At 46.7% G+C, this 14,983-nt stretch overlaps 1 protein-coding gene across 1 annotated transcript in view; it reads left to right on the top strand.

Annotated features, from left to right (window-relative positions):
• The first annotated feature begins 246 nt into the window (after positions 1-246).
• LOC146784472 (guanylate-binding protein 1-like) overlaps positions 247-14,983 on the top strand; it is an 888,553-nt gene continuing 873,816 nt past the window's right edge. The window contains exon 1 of the mRNA XM_085633259.1: positions 247-278. The gene's annotated coding sequence lies outside the window, so the exon portion shown is untranslated. The remainder of the gene's footprint in view (positions 279-14,983) is intronic.

Genomic DNA, 14,983 nt, shown 5'->3' with positions numbered 1-14,983 from the left:
GTTTCTCACCACACCACCTACATAGATCTTTTTCCTCATATAATGTGCCTCTGCAGCAACACTGCGGGCCTACTGGCACATGCCTGACAGGGATGGAGGGAGGAGGCACACGTTTACCCTGGAAAGGCCTTCTTTTTTCCGGGAAATGGGTGAATTCCTGTAACATGACATAATACTTTCAGTTTCGATCTGAGTGATGCCCACGAACCAAGTGTATAAATACGCTGGAACAGCCGCCAGATGGTCAGAGCCATCAGACGAGCACAAGAGGGGTTGCAGTAAGTGTCTTTTTCCTTTGTATGTCCGCAGGCTATGCAAAGTCCATGCTTCCCTTACTGCCTCGCTTTAGTTAGTCTGTGATACGTCCTGCTCTGTGTGCTGCTGCAGCTGTCCCCGGGTATGGAAGAAATTAGAAAAATGCAACTAGATTCAGGGACATTTTGAGGAAAAAAAATAGAGTAGTGGATTTAATTTTCCCCATTGACTTGAATGGAAGCAAATGCAATTTTAGATAGGTGACTGCTAAAATAAAGTCATTTATGACTTACAAATCGAAGTCTCCCGCCTGGATCGGGTCTTATGGCGTGTATGCCGTAACTGCTTTGAAAAGTGTTGCTCCTCATGTACTCGGCGGGTTTTTCAATTCACTTCGGGGTGGGACCTACCAGTGACCAACGGAAACACAGCGCCCCAGGCTATTCTGAGACTGCACCGTGTTTTCATGCACTCCCAGCAAAATAGAGCGTCTCTTTGCAACCCGAGGGGGATGTAGGCAGTGGTCGAAGTGGGCGGGATCGGCAGGGGACGGCGTGCCCCTACTTCTTCAATTCCAAGGATTCCGTTCCTCTACTTTTTTATTTTGCAAATGCGTCCCAGCACGCAAGAAATCACCATCGCCTATAAATAAAGCTCGGCGTTCCTGGCGTTCGAGGACGGGCGGCAGAGAAGTAACAGGACTCTGTCTTTTCCTTCTTACCCAGAGAAGAAAAATACAGTGTCCACTTCTGCTCTGCCGCTTCAGCTGCCCCCACTCTTTCCTTCTTTCTATCTAGCAGTTCTTCTCTTACTGAAAATCATGACTTCAAGATTATTTGCTCCCCTATGAAATGGATCCAAAAAAGAAAAACATTTATGCTGGAAATTTCGTATTTTAATTCCAAAGTGCAGCATCTGGAATAAAAGGTTAAACATATGAAAAATAACTAAATAAAGTAAGACAGAGTGGTAGCAAACTGGCCAAATTGATTTTATTCACACCCAAAAACATTAGCGCCACTTTTACAGAGTTTGCCAGTGAAGCGCTATTTTTGTTTTCTTGTCTTTGTTTTCCCTGGGCTTGCAACTAGTGCACCAATTCTGGAAGTACTGCCAAGTGTGGATTGGAAAACAAAATGTGTACTACGGCTCTGCGTCCAGGGATGTGGTCTTTTTACTATACTGCTTACGTTTTGTAAGGATATAAGCAATGGTCATTAAATTTGGTCTATTCAGGGCCCTGTAGTCATGTCCTTAACTTTTCAGGCAAAAGCACTCACTGATTTCTGAATGGTGAGTGTAAAAGCGTTAAGGTACCATGTTGTTCCTGCTTACATTTCACATTGTTTTCTAAATTTTGCATTCCCTATGAGTGTTTGCTTTTTCCAGGATGTTGTTACTTTTTTTTTGTAGGCCGCATATTGCTCTTGTCTAGTGCGTAATTTAAATTGAGCCGCTTCCAGGTGTTTATAGCCGGCAGCAATTGGGTTGTAGTTGAAGCCAGTGTGAGTTTTTCTAAGTGGGGCAGTATGGTGTTTAGTGGGGGAGAGGATGTGGCACTATGACCAGAGCTGCTGAATTTAGAACGGGGAACCAGGTTCAGCCTTAATAACCAGTCCACCAGACCACTCTCCTGAGAGAGCACAATCACATGCTAGACCTTAGAAGGCTGAGCAAGACCTTAGAAGCCCTGGTGTCTTAGCACTAGCAGGTGGACCCTAGCAGTGGCAAGTGTGGGTTAACCTTCAAGGTTTGTCCAACACAATCCATACTGAAGTTCACCTCCAGTCTTGTGGGCAGGCCTATGAAGCAGCACAGCCTAGAACAACAGTGACTCTGTCACTGTGGTCATAGGAACCTTGAGAAGGGCCAGTGCAACCGGTGTGACCGCACCGGGTGCTGACTTTGGGTGGAGGCATTATGTTTGCAAGTATATTAAGGTTTTAAAAGCGCTTGCTGCCTCCTTCCTGGCCTCCAGCTATTTTCGGCAACAATAAAAATGTCATGATGACTCTGGTGTTTAATGTTCTTCCTAGAGAGAGATCATTTTGTCTAGCGGCAGTTTTGATTCAAGGAAAGGTAGCTCAGAGGGTTAATGTGCCTGCTGCAAAGAACATGTACCATGCAGATCACAAAGTGCACATAATGTAAATAGGTCAGTGGGCTACTGCTTTTGTTAGAGAGATAATTTTGTTACTTGCAGTTTATAAGTTAAAATCCTAACATAGAACAGTAAGCTATTAACTTTCATCTAAGAGCTGCATACAAACTTCAAGGTATAAATTAGAGCGTTATGTTCCCACCGCCCCACCTCCCCCAGTCTTTGATTATCCTAATGTTGCAAAAAGTGTTCTTTTGGTCAGAAATCAATTCTGATTATTAAAGAGAACCCCCAACCATGGTATTACGTTTTAAATTCTGAGTTTATGTTTCTCCAGACCAATCACTATTAAACTATACGGCCTACTAGTATGGTTATCATGTGACTCATACACCTTGTAGTCCTTACTCTTATGTGACATTTTCTATACAGTGATTTACACACATATTGATTGTCTCTGAGTAATGTGTGTGATGCAAAGTGCTCTGACACCCTACAATGGTATGAGTGGCACTGTAAATCAAATTAAATGCCTCTGAGAGAGAGTGTGGTTATGGAGACTTGAGGGGCACTGTTAAAGGGTGGTAGTGAGGGAATCCATGGCAGAGGTGGTCATTGGGGGGCAATAACAAACATTAATGCACAGGGCACCACCAGTGCTAAGGCCGGCCCTGCCCTTGCGGCCAGTCTGCCTCACCCATAGGTAGCTCCATTGGCCTTGTTTCAGAAGTAGTAGCTGCAACTCACCAGGGATTGGCAATGCAGGATTTGCACGTACACCAAACTAAATTCGCAAACTTCAGTCTCTCTGCTTCATTCACAAGCCCTTTTAACATGTGCTGCTTGCTGTGGGGCCACAGGAATTAAATATGCAGCAAAGGAGGAGACAATTATGCCGCAGTGTTGACTAAATTATGCATTATAAAAAAGGCTGCATCGTATTTTGCCTTATTAGTACCAGTGTAACATACAAATGCAACAGTGAGAAAGGTGATCAGTCAACCTTTGCAATAAGCCATCCACTCCGCAGCAAAACAAGTCACATTTTTTATTAACTTTTGATACGTTTGAGCTATAAACCGTTTATTAGTTGAAATGGTCAGATCATGCAGCAGATCTTTCATTAGGAGGCAAATATGGCAGAGCCATAATTATATAGAAAACATTTTGAAAACTAGGATATTTTGCCATTCATGTTTTAACTGCTGTTTTGGAAAACGGGAGAAATGCTGATGACAAACTCCATGGCTCGGCGACAAATGGCTTGTGCTTCCACATTTTATCATATTTGGGACATTGTGATTAGAAGCAAATCCCACTTTGTGAATGTGTTTTAATGTCAATAACTCATTATAACCTTAAATAATCATGATTATCCATTGGTTGATTAAACTGGGCAGAGAAATGCCAAACAAATGCTAAAAATTGGAATGTTTGCTCATTCTGGCCACACCTCTGGCTCCGCCCACTGATCCAAGCCTTGGGTTATTCCCGCCCTCTGATTCTCCGCCCACAGTTCCCCTACTTTTTTCCCCCCACTTCGACCACTGGATGTAGGGCACATATACAAATAGTGCCCTTTAAGACTGTTTTTAACTCCGCCAACGAATTCCATTTGGAAATTGAATTTCCCTGATGTTTCCCAAGTTAGCGTTTCCATCCCTAGCCCTTCTTCCTGGTAAATTCTGTCTCGCTGACCCCCTGTGGGTGGTGCCCTCTTTTAGTGGCCAGCAACAGAGGAATTTGGGTGCGTCGCATTGGGTCCGGAGGCAGCGTTCGCCGTTAATAGCGGTGAGTTTGCCCCCCCACACACACTGGTTTCGGGGCCATTGTCCCTGCCTGGCCAGGTGGGCGCGATTAAGCAGCGCCATCGCACGAGGCTGGAAGTGGGGTGATATCGGGTAAAGGGCACGGATATTGATACCGACAGCTCATGTCCTGCCTCCGTTTGATCCTGTTTTTTCTTTACGGTGGGAATCACTCCAGTTTTGGTGATAGGGCCTACCATCCTGCTCGTCCCAACCCAGGTTAAGTGTACTTCTGCCCCCTAGCTGTATGGTGGTGCATTTTGCGGCAGCTCAATTTCCGAGGCCGCCTGGCGCCACGGGGCTCAACGGTACGTGGTGGGCGACATCCTCTGCCCTACCCTATCCTGGCCGGCTGATGAGAATTAGAGATTGATTAACAGAACAGCAAGACTACTCCGCGTTCGTCGTTTGACAGGCGCCATCTTTTCAGCCCCCTCCCCCACACACACATTTAAATCGGCTTCTGGGCAATATTGCCTGTTAGGGTAACATGAAGGTCACACCTATTGACTCTGTCCTGGTAAAGTCTAGCTCGCTGACCCCCAGTGAGTGGTGCGGCTGTACTAGGAAGGGCCCCACTTTCGTCAGGTGTCACCCTCAATTCCTTAAGTAGCGCAGACTGCGAGCTAGCCCTGGCATGCCTGGATAAGGTGTTTTTCAACGCATTGAGGGGCAATACTATAGCACCATCATGGCAACAGACCCCCCCCCCACAGCAAGAATGCCCGCAAATGAAACACACAACACAAGTTATACTTGGGAAAAAACTGCTGCAGGTTTATTACATACAACGTTATGTAATCTGGTGGGTTAGTTTACGGGCGATCCAAGGACAGGCAGCCTTCTCGCCACCTGCCCGCCTGATCAGCCTAGCAGCACCGTGGCGAACCACTTAGTACTGCGCCTTTTGGTGATCCCCTTCCCGGATCACCTGACCACCCTAGGTCCATTATACTCACGCCCTTCTGGGCGGAGCGTAGCTAGGCCAGCCCCCGGTTGCTCAGGCCCACAACTGCCCGAAGGACTACGGGGCGCCGACATAGAATCCGTGAATCCGTGATGGAAGCCTGGTGTCCGCGCCGCGTCCGGTGCGAAAAGAGGCCGAGGAGGAGGTGGGGGATACCTATGTACCCCTCACCCCGCCTCACGCACCGGACGTGACGCGGGACAACCGTGACCCAAGGGGGGACTCCTCCCTAGGCCCAAACCCCCCCCCTCCCAAGAGAAGGGAGGAAGGAGAAAGGAGTGGGGGTGGATGCCCGATGCCACTACAGGGCCGCCCTCTTGAGTGGCCCCCTGTGGTGGCCTCGGGCAGCCACAATTTCTGCACTGATGGCAGGCAGTTTTGCCAGCCACTAGTGCTATCCCCTGGGAGAAGCGATCACAGCGGGCGGGGCAGGTCTTCAGGTTGCGGTTTGTTGGCCATGACTTCCGGTTTCAGAATTCTTCAGTAATGCAAGCCCTCGTGAATACTGGATGCTGTTTTTCTCATCCTGCCGGGCTTAAGCAGCCGCCCATCCTTCAGAGGTGGATGCATTCACTCTGTTTCAACCGTAGTAGGCATTGTGCCTTGGTGCCAGTTTCTAGATGAGTAGGGAACAACAGCGCAGTACAGCTTCTAAGAGGGGTGCAAACGAATGCACGTCTCGTTCCTCTATTTAAGCTAGGCATGGTGGGCAGCGCTGCACTGCAAATTTCAGCAGCTGTCGTATTGACCAGGAAACTTTTACCATGTTGTACAGAAGAATGCACCAGTGTCCGTGTTCAGATGCCCAGCCAGCATTCCATTCGGGACCCCAACGTGCGTACCAGTGTGTCTCTCACCCCAGTAAGGTTGTTACCGTGGGGCTGGAGATTGAAAGGAGGGCAGTAGGATGGTGTCTCTTACCTCCGGTTGCTGTTCTGGCATGGACCTGGGTCCATCAGTTCAACACTGATGGTTTGCTGGTTGCGGTATCGGACAGCAAGCTGCAGACGACGTGTGGTGCAGGTATAGTGCCGATATCGCGCCCGTATCAATAATTTGCATCGCTGCGCAAAATAAACAGTCTACACAAGTTTTGTTGGGAAAACAGTTTGCTGCAGGTTTATTACATACAAGAAGTATGCCAACTTGATGGGTTAACTTACGGGCGATCCAAGGGCAGGCAGCGGTGACTAACCTAAGCTGCCCTGCCCGCCTGATGAACCAAACTGCACCGTGGCCAACCCAATCGGTGCTACCATTTATGTCGGGGTTCTGCCCTTTATATACCATGGACCCCTAGTCCATAACTTTTACTCATGCCTTTTTAGGGGCAGAGCATATCCAGGTAAGCCCCCGGTTGCTCAGGCTTACAACCACCCGAAGGACTAGCGGGGCGCCATCGTTTTCAACCAGGGTCCTGCCCTAAAGACTCCTGGGATATTGACATAATGCACCACTATTGTGTTCCTGAAAGGGTACCCCTCGTACCAATCAGCGGGGAACAAGGAGGGGTAGCCAGTGGGTGGGCCAGGTATAAGTCCCTAATGTCTTCAAAGGTTATCCTTTCAAGACATTCTACGGCCACGTTTACAGGGAAGAACAGTGGCAGCAACCAGATACTAAAGGAAGCCTTGCTAAGGTCAAGCCATGAGCCAGATAGGGTGCTATGACTACCCAGACCATGATCCTGTACATGACACAACACAATTCCATTTGGCTGACTACGTGTGGATCAATGAGAGTGGCGCAGTTCCACTGATGGCCATGCACTTCACCCAGGTAGTACAGGCTGCGTTGGTTTAATGGCTGGTGAACTGGGAGGTTGGGCTGCAGTCATTGAGAGCCCTTTATCTCACTCCAGTCCAATAGTGATGGACAGTGTCACAAAGCATTCAGCTTCGCCGCAGTGCCACTACGTTCACTGAACACAAAAGTGCTCCCTGGGGATCGTAATTGGTGTTGATTGTACCCTACCAATATGCACATACCACATGTAGTGGGCGCATTGGACAGAGAAGGAGCACACAGTAGAATACTATTGGCCACGCCCTCTGGCGTAGTCATTATACTTTCAGTTGGTATGCAGAAGACCAGGCGGAACAGTGTTACCAGTGCGATCGCAGCACCATGAGGGCCACACAAGGGAAAGGCCGACGAAAAGCATGTTTCAGAGATAACGAGAGGCCTGAGTGTCATCCCGGGTATGTCCCTATTGGCATGGAGCAGGCAAAAATCAGTAAGGCTTTCTTGTAATTCCACTGCACTAGCAGATGGGGAAGGGCCTGGTTTGAGCTGAGTTTCTCAAAGGGTCACAGATCGAGGTAGCAGGCCAGCTTTCAAAGGCAGGGGAAGAATGTTGCCTCATTTTGTACACAAACCATTGCATCTCCTTGCTTGAATGGGAGCGTTTGTTTTCTCATGCGCAGAAATGGGTGGTATTCCCATTAACTGGTGCACGACTGCAAACAAGGACAATGTGAATGTACAGCTGTGTCTGGTGAAACTGCATGTGCAACTAGCAAACAAATCCTCTGCAATTTGTTGCCACTTTCAGCTTTTTCAAAGCGTTAATGTAATACAGAAAAGCTTCAGTTTCAAGAGCACATGGGTCCGGGCAATTCCAAGTCATTACACCAGACTCATCTCCGCAATGCACATGGCCTAGAAATGCATATGTTATGTTATGCTATGTTACGTGGTTTTATATAGTGCCTAGCTACCCCAGCAAAGGGGCATCCCAGTGCTGACCGCCACACGAAAGGATGGGAGCCTGCAGAAGAAGGCAGATCCTAGTCAGAGGGAAAATATGAGTTTTAATAGCCTTACAAAAGGCCAGGTAGTTGTCCATACTGCGAATGTGCAACAGGAGCGAGTTCCAGAGATTGGCCACCAAAATGCGGAAAGATCGTCCTCCTTTGCGCACCTTCCTCACCCGAGGGACAGCCGAATGCTGGCCAGAAGATCGAAGGTGGCGGGTAGGTTTGTAGGGTAAGAGCAGGTTTGCCAGCATGCTAGGTGAAGACAGATTCATGATTTTAAAGGCAATGCAAAGGGACTTGAACTCGACACGCCTAGCTACCGGTAACCAGTGGAGTCGGCGGATGGCAGTTGTCGTGGAGCAGGTTCTAGGGAGGCCCAGGAGAGTTCTGGCAGCCGCATTCTGGACCCTCTGCAGACGTCGAATTTCCTCCTTCTAGACCCCCTGGTACAGAGAGCTGGCATAGTCTAACCTAGACATGACGGTAGCCTGGATGATGACCTGATGAGTGGCAGGATCAAAGAAACCCAGCAGCAGCCTGAGATCCCGCAGGAGACCAAAACAGGTGCCTGAAACTTTTTTAGTTTGGACCTGCAGACTGAGGGCCGAATCAACCCATACACCCAAATATTTGACCACTGGCTTGGGGACGGGTGCGACCCCCAGGGATGCCGGCCACCAGCGCTCGCTCCACAGCTCAGAGTCTCTCCCTACCAGCAGAACCTCCGATTTGCTGGCGTTAAGCTGTAAACAGTTAGCAGACATCCACTCCGCAACAGCTGCAAGATCGCTCCGAAACTTAAGAGCATCCTGCGTGGAGTCGTTGGAGAGAGCAACTACCAGCTGAGTATCGTCAGCATATGATACTGCCGTTAGTCAACGACTCCTGGCTACAGCCGCCAACATACAGATTGAATAGCATAGGGTTCAGAGATGAGCCCTGAGGAACCCCTACTCTCACAGTGTGTATCAAAGAGGAAAAGGGGTGCCGCCACCTGGAAGGTTCGCTCTGCAAGAAAGGAGGCGAATCAACTCAAGCTGAACCGTCAATACCAGCCTCCTCCAACCGTTGTAGCAGGATCTGGTGTGATACCGTGTCAAACGCAGCGCTGAGATCTAATAAAGTCAGCGCCAAAGTGCATCCGGCATCTAAGGCTGCCCTCAGATGTTCGGTCACAGCAAGGAGAGCAGACTCTGTGCTGTGACCCGAGCAGAAACCATTCTGAGAGGCATCAACCACACTGTTGTTTTTCTACCTTCTTAATGAAGAAAGGTGGCAAGATCCTCACACTGCTGGTTAGAAGAGATCAGAGAAGCTGTAGATGCCCCTGCTGCTTTAAGGTCTTTAAGTATAGAAAAAATACGTTTAGCTGGGTTTCTGCTACTCCTGATTTCATCCGCATAAAAGGCTGCCCTGCCCTTCTGAATAGCCCTATGATAGTCCTTGATAACTGCCAGATAATGCCCTTTCAAAATCGGGTCATAATTCCATCTCCATGCCTGTTCCAACCTTGTACAGGCTTTACGCATAGTAGCAAGCTTGCTGTTGTACCAAGGACTGGGTTTGCTGTTGCAACTCTTAGACCACTTAGCCGGGATAAGTACGTCCAGAGGCCGTCAAATCCAGTCAGATAAAGCCTTATTGGCTGCATCAAGATCATCGGGTAAGCTCAGAGTGTGGAAACGAAGGCGTGGAATTGACCCATGTCCAATTTGTGCCACCGACGTTTGAAAAATGACTCCTGTTCCACCCTTTGAGAGGGCTCTACCCCCGAGAGAGTCATAGATATCAAATAATGATCAGACCAACTCATCAGGATCGGGGTGTTGACTGTAAGGGTAGAGAGATTAGAAAAAACTGGATCTAGCAGTTGGCCTGTAGAGTGGGTGTGGCCTAAGACCAGTTGAACCAGCTGACAAGTAGCAAGATCTTCTAGAAAACTGCCCGTGTCTGTGTCATGTGGACTCTCCAGATGCAGGTTCACCAATAATGCTAAATTTGGCAGATCTCATAGCCAAAGAGCTAGCTACATCAATGAGTGCTTCCCTGAACTCTCTAGATGGCCCCGGTGGACGGTAAACCAATAGTCCAGACAGAGTATAGTTGGCGTTAAATGAAATTCCAAAACGCTCGTACTCGCACCCAACCAGGACCTCTACAAGTGTAGCAAGATTTAAAAATAACTGCGACAACCCCACCTCTCGTCTCTCTGTTGAGAGTAGCAATGCTATAGCTTTGGGGGAGTGCCAAATCTGGCTCCGCCACCGTGTCAGCTGAGAGCCAGGTCTTGGTTAAAAAGAGAACAGCAGAAAAATCATCCTGCAACAGGTCATGCACCTCAGCATGATGTTTTACTAAAGACCGGCAATTGAGACTCAAGAGTTTGATATTATGCCAAGAGGGGGAGGGGGCTATAGAGGGAGATGTAATAGACCAAGAGTTAAAGCCGCATATAATATAGCAGAACTGACCTTCTAGCAAAGATCAAGGAGGATGGTTGCAGAGGCTAACCCTTTTCCTGATAGCCTGAAGGTCTCCACTAGAGTAGCGTAGTCTACCTCCCGCATAACCGGCAGCAGGTCTGGCGTCTGGTGACGTCCAGGCGCGGACCGGCGCAGATGGGCTTGCCTTTAGCGTGCCAGCGGTACGCCCGCTGCGCCGCGGTGGCATCCTGCTTAACACCTTCACTGCTAGACCTCCCCCCCGTGCTAGGACTTTTTTTGACTATTTGGGGTAGTTCGCACTTAGGCCCCTGTAAACGTTTTGACCACATAAGGTATCCACGCCAAATTTCCGTCCTTTTCTTCCAACATCATGTGGATTCTAAAGGTACCCAGGGTTTGTGGATTCCCCTGGAGGGCACCCAGGAATTAGCCAAAATATAGCAAAAAATTTTTTTGGGGGGGGGGAAATGGTAAAAAAGGGCTACAGATGAAAGCGTCTGTTTTTTTCCTTGCAAATGGTATCACAAAAGGGGTTGTAGTGCTGAAATAACCATCTTCCCAGCTTTCAGAGTCAAGCAGACTTTTGTCAGAAAACCAAGATGTTTTACATACTTTTGGTATTTTTCTGGGACATAGCCAATTTTTGCTATTTTTTGTGCTTTCAACCGCCTTCTAGTTAATGGTAGAAATGGGTATGAAAGCAATAATGGATCCTGGAAAGCTATACATTTTAGAAAAGTAGACAGAATTCTGAATTCAGCAAGCTTCAAGGTTTCTTGATAGAAAATAACCGTTGAATATAGGAAAATGTGAAAAATAGTTGAAAAAAACAGCCATTTGTGTCAACGTTTTCACCTGTAACTTCTTCTAATTATACAGTCATCGAATATAATCTGTTGAAATCACCGCAGTGATTACATCAAAAGGACGCTCGTATAGGCCTTTTTACAGTTTTCAAAATGCATGCATTAAGATGGGCTAACTTGACATAGCGTGCTGTTTTTTTATAACAGAACCAGGATGTTGTTTCCCTGTTCCTAACAAAAATAATGTTTTTTTTTCCTTATTTATGGTGTAATCATCATGTGTTATCCTGTCCAATCATGTCATTAGAGGTTTTGAGTTGCGTCTCCTACGTCTGTTTGATATCTATGTGGACGGAAGAATACGTAACCAATGACAGAATGATACAATAGAAGTGTTTATCTATTTTCAAATTTGAATTGCGATATCTCAGGGCATCTCTATGTGTTTATTCACTGCGGTGATTTCAACAGATTATATTCGATGACTGTACAATTATTGTTTTATGTGTATTTTCCTGCAGCCTTGAAAAAGCCCGGTGGGCGAAACGCGCGTCGGCTGCTGCTGCTCTGCGCTGTTGTCTGATGAATAAAATAATCTGCAACAGGACCTGATTGGGAAACTTCTTTATATCCAATTACAAAAAAAGAAATAAGGACACTCTAACAATTGACCACTATTCATGTTGCTGAGGTTTTGATTGAAACCGTTGGATTATAGTAACTCTACTTGGGTGTGCTCAGGTGTATTTTGACTTTGTACATCGCCTTGGGATTCGTTCCATGGTTGTTTATGCCCTGATGGGTGGGCATTGTTGACACCGTGACAGCACCTCTATATGCGATTCGGAATATACATGTACATTTGTGTCTTTTACTGTATTCCTGGATGTGCAGATCTTTTATGCAAAAACCCATGTCTCTTGTGATTGTACTTCTTCTAATTATGACAGCTGTTTCAAAGCAATAAACCGTTACATCCCCTGGACATTTCTGGTCGTGGGGATATATATAGGACTTGTAGGTTCACCAAGAACCCAACGAACCCAGATCCAATTAATGAGCAGCGTCTTCCAATGTTTTTTTATTATGTACCGGGTATATAGCAATTAATTTAAGAAAATATATACATGGAAAAATCGGTATGAGAGACACCTATGTATTTTTGAAATTGGAACAAAATATAGAGTTTAGAAACAGTAGATATTTGCACATTTCCGAAATTGGGAGTACCCATACGAGCATGAGAATTATAGGTCATTTTTCAAAATGACTTCTTTTTTACACATTGTCTTTCATTTGGAAGGCAGAAATGCATCAAAAGTCAATAGGTAATAACAGTTGCTCTACAATTCTATGTTATCCTAAGTCTCCCGATGAAAATGATACCTCACTGGTGTGGGTAGACCTAGTGCCCGCGACTGGAAACGGCTCAAAACGCAACGTGGACACACTTTATTTTTACAGTGAAAATGGACCCATTTTTCAAAGTGCCTAGCTGTAGATTTTGAACCCTAGCTCTGCCGGCACCTAGGGAAACCTAGCAAACCTATACATTTTTGCAAACTAGACACCCAGGGAATCCAGGATGGGGTGACTTGACTGGCTCTCACCAGGTTATGTTACCCAGAATCCCTTGCAAACCTAAAAATTTGTACAAAAAACCCACATTTTCCTCGCATTTCTGTGGTGGAAAGTTCTGGAATCTGTGTGGCGCCACAAAATTCCACGCACCCCGCTTTCCCCAAAATATTCCGAGAAAAATGGTACCTTACTTGTGTGGGTAGGCCTAGTGCCTGCAACAGGAAGCGTCCCAAAACGCAACGTGGACACACCACATTTTCACAGAGAAAACTGACCCTTTTTTTGAAAAGGGCCTAGCTGTAGATTTTTAACCCTAACTCTGCCAGCACCTAGGGAAACCTAGCAAACCTATACCTTTTTGAAAACTAGACACCCAGGGGAATCCAGGATGAGGTGACTTGCCTGGCTCTCACCAGGTCCTGTTACCCAGAATCCCTTGTAAACCTCAAAATTTGTAAGAAACAAAAAAAACAACACATTTTCAACACATTTCTGTGGTGGAAAGTTCTGGAATCTGTGTGGATCCGCAAAATTCCACTCACCCCGCATTCCCCAAAGTCTTCCGAGAAAAATGGTACCTCACTTGTGTGGGTAGGCCTAGTGCCCGCGACAGGAAACGGACCAAAACACAACGTGGACACACCACATTTTACTGTGAAAACGGACACTATTTTGCAAGTGCCTAGATGTATATTTTGAACCCTAGCTCTGCCGGCACCTAGGGAAACCTAGCAAACCTATATATTTTTGAAAACTAGACACCCAGGGGAATACAGGATGGGGTGACTTGTCTGGCTCTCACCAGGTTTTGTTACCCAGAATCCCTTGCAAACCTCAAGATTTGTAAAAAAAACAAATTTTCCTCACATTTCTGTGGTGGAAAGTTCTGGAATCTGCGTGGATCCACAAAATTCCACACACTCTGCATTCGTCAAAGTCTTCATAGAAAAATAGTACCTCACTTGTGTGGGTAGGCCAAGTGCCCGCGACAGTAAACGGCCCATAACACAACGTGGACACACCACATTTTCCCAGTGAATACGGACCCTTTTTTTGCAAAGTGCCTAGCTGTAGATTTTGAACCCTACCTATGCCGGCACCTAGGGAAACCTAGCAAACCTATACATTTTTAAAAACTAGACACCCAGGAAAATCCAGGATGGGGTGACTTGTCTGGCTCTCACCAGGTTCTGTTACCCAGAATCCCTTGCAAACCTCTAAATAGGTAAAAAAATACACATTTTCCTTACATTTCTGAGGTAGAAAGTTCTGGAATGTGTGTGGATCCACAAAATTCCACACACACCGCATTCCTCAAAGTCTTCCGAGAAAAATGGTACCTCACTTGTGTGGGTGGGTCAAGTACCCGCGACAGGCAAGGGCCCAAAACGTATTTAGGCAACATTAAAATTACCTTTCACAAAACAACCTGGTTTTTCAAGGGGGTCCCATGAATTTTTGGCCCCGGGCTCGGCGGCCATCTAGGGAAACCTACCAAATCCACACATTTCTGAAAACTAGACACCCGCCGGAGTCCAGCGAAGTATTGCTTGCATGGGTCCCCCAACGTTTTCTTACCCAGAATGCCCTATAAACCTCAAATTTAGCTGAAAAAATCTATTTTTTCTAAAATTTCTGTGTGGGAAAGTTCTGGAATCTGCGTGGATCCACACATATGCCCTTCTACACAGCATTCCCCCCGGTCTCCAAGTAAAAACTGTACCTCACTTGTTTGAGTGGATCAAATACCCGCGACAGGCAAGGGCCCAAAACTTATTGAGGAGACATCAAAATAATCCATCACAAAACAACCTGGTTTTACAAGGGGGGTCACCTGGGTTTTTGGCCCCGGGCTCGGCGGCCATCTTGGGAAACTATCAAACCCACACAATTATGAAAACTAGACACCCGGGGGAGTCCAGCAAGGTATGGCTTGCGTGGATCCCCCAATGTTTTTCAAGCCAGAATGCCCTGCAAACCTCAAATTTAGCTGAAAAAAACACATTTTCCACATATTTGTGGGTGGAATCACCATGCAGGCACAAATGTCCTACCCCACAGCGTTCCCCTCAGCCTCCTGAGTAAAATGATACCTCACTCGTATGGGTGGGGCAAGGGCTTGTGACTGGGAAGAGCCCAAAACATAGGGAATAAGGATGTAGCACCGAATATTCTAAGCGCTCCATTTTATTAAAAATAAGTTTTTAGCCAATTCTGCATTGGACACCCACACAAGTGAGGTATAATTTTACTCGGGACACT

The sequence above is a fragment of the Triturus cristatus genome, chromosome 11, assembly GCF_964204655.1.
Source record: "Triturus cristatus chromosome 11, aTriCri1.1, whole genome shotgun sequence".
In the NCBI taxonomy this organism is placed as follows: domain Eukaryota; kingdom Metazoa; phylum Chordata; class Amphibia; order Caudata; family Salamandridae; genus Triturus; species Triturus cristatus.
Note: the sequence above shows the minus strand (reverse complement) of the source record. Positions and strands in the feature narration are given on the sequence as shown.